Below are 2,186 nucleotides of genomic sequence, written 5' to 3'. Positions count from 1 at the left end.
ATGGTTAGACAGTGTTATGCCCTAATATTTCTTAGTAAATGTATAAATAAAATTTATATTGATTTCAATAAAAAAAAAAATTGTACAGTTTATTGTTAATGTTGGTTGTATTTAAATAATATGGTTATATAGATCTATTTGATTTTGATTCATATTAATAGACGAAAATATATTAAGTAAAATAACATATTTTATTGGACTTGTAACACCTCACACTACTCTCTTTTTTTTTTAAATAAAATAAAATAAATGTTTATATTGTTTTTTTAAGTTTTAATAATAATTTTAAAAAAAGCATGCAAAATATAACAATTTATTTCTATTAATTTATTCATATCAATGAGTTTTTTTTTTAAAAGATATTCATATCAATGAGTTAACATGCTAAAAATAAAATATGAAATTGAGATTAGATAATATAAAAAAGACCATTCATGATGTCTTTGGATATGGTTCTTCTAATTACGCAAATTAGGAACAATAGAGGGAGGATTATCCTGATATATGTTTGGTTGGTTCGTGGAATAATGCATTGGAAAATCGAATGTTGTTGCTGATGATAATTTAAATCCCAACTTTACTCATGGCATGAAGATTTTGAGGGAGTATGTTTGCAAAGGAAATGATGTTGCAAATATGAGGCCTCGTGTTTATATTGATGAAGAAGAGATAGAGGTTGCTATCAGTTATTTGAAGAACCGCTTTACTGCTACAGAGGAGCCCTTCACCGAAGTGGTGTCTAAAACTACCAAAAAGAATTTGAAGAAGGGTTTCATGTTCATAACACCCGTTCTTACCGGACTGACTCATGAACTTTCTGAGTTTGTTTCATTTCTTGCTCTTTTTCTTTTTCTTTTGGTTTCCTTGTTTTTTATCTTTTCATTTCTACTCTTTGTTGGGTGTGGCGTTTTGCCACCAGCTTTTTGCTTAGCTTTTTAGCTTGAGAAGGTTTTGGTCTATACCCCTTCTCTTTTTGTTCTTGTTTCCGTGCTTTTATATATTTCTATTAGCCTAAAAAAAAAAGTTAATAAAGTATTCAATGTTTCTTTCCCCCAAAATTTGTGATAGCTTGCATATAATTTTGGAATTACTATGACATTCTCACTAGATATGTCCTATATATATATATATATATATATATAAATGTTATTAAAAAATACCTAAATTTAAATTATATAAAAAAAACTAACCATAATTTAAATAAAAAAAAACCATGATATGAACAACAAAACTTGTGGCACTCATCTGCTTTCAATAAACACACTCATTGGATATTTGAATTCATCGGACTATCCTGATTTGATTAAACACTCCCTACATCAATTTCATCCCAATTTATAATGAAACTTCAGGTATCACATAAAATTTGAAATAAACTTGCTAAATAAATTTGGGTAAAAAGATGAATTTAAATTATACATACACACATGAAATATATAAAAGATACTTAAAATATTAGCGTGAAAATAAATATATAATAGACGATAAAACTAGTACTGCACTAATATAAACTAACTTCAAAATTAAAATAATTATTTCAAATTTTATCTTTAAATATTATTATTTTGACGAAAATATTTACATAAACTTACTGAGATTTTCCTATATCAACTTATATATAAAATAATTTCTATACAAATTCTATAAAATTTAATTTAATTTATGTGAATTTTGTAAAAAAAGTAAAATAATTTATGTGAATATTAGGGCTTAAGACACTTACTTGTATGAGCTGTCGTTTCACAGGCTTTCCAAACAATAAAAATGCAAAGAAAGAAAATTAGAAGCATATTCTCCTCATTCAAATGAGAAAAAGTCATATCTGTATTGAGTAATAAAAGAAAATAGAAAAAAGTCTAGAAAAATAGGCTTACAAATCTTATATTAATAAGAAAAAGGAGGACTTAAACATTTTGCAAATATTTTTTTTTTTTAAGGAGCAAATATGTATGTACTCCCTCCGTTTCAAAATATAAGCAAAATTCATTTTTTAGGTTTATTCATTTAATGATATATGTGGTTCATAATATGGACCGCATATATCATTAAATGAATGAACCTAAAAAGTGAATTTTGCTTATATTTTGAAACGGATGGAGTATGTATTTATGTGTTGTGTCTCTCTCTCTGTATAGATAGAGAGAAACTTGAGTCCTTATGATTGCACTATTGCACAAAAATCATTA

At 25.9% G+C, this 2,186-nt stretch overlaps 1 long non-coding RNA gene across 1 annotated transcript; it reads right to left on the bottom strand.

Moving 5' to 3' along the window:
• Positions 1-867: 867 nt before the first annotated feature.
• LOC112420460 (uncharacterized) lies at positions 868-1,877 on the bottom strand. The gene is made up of 2 exons (XR_005646572.1): positions 1,724-1,877; positions 868-1,011 (listed from the first exon to the last, which is right to left on the bottom strand). It is a non-coding gene; the product is annotated as an uncharacterized lncRNA (long non-coding RNA).
• Positions 1,878-2,186: the final 309 nt, after the last annotated feature.

Source organism: Medicago truncatula, chromosome 1, assembly GCF_003473485.1.
Source record: "Medicago truncatula cultivar Jemalong A17 chromosome 1, MtrunA17r5.0-ANR, whole genome shotgun sequence".
Classification (NCBI taxonomy): domain Eukaryota; kingdom Viridiplantae; phylum Streptophyta; class Magnoliopsida; order Fabales; family Fabaceae; genus Medicago; species Medicago truncatula.
The sequence above is the reverse complement of the archived record's forward strand: the minus strand, read 5'-3'. Positions and strand labels throughout refer to the sequence as shown.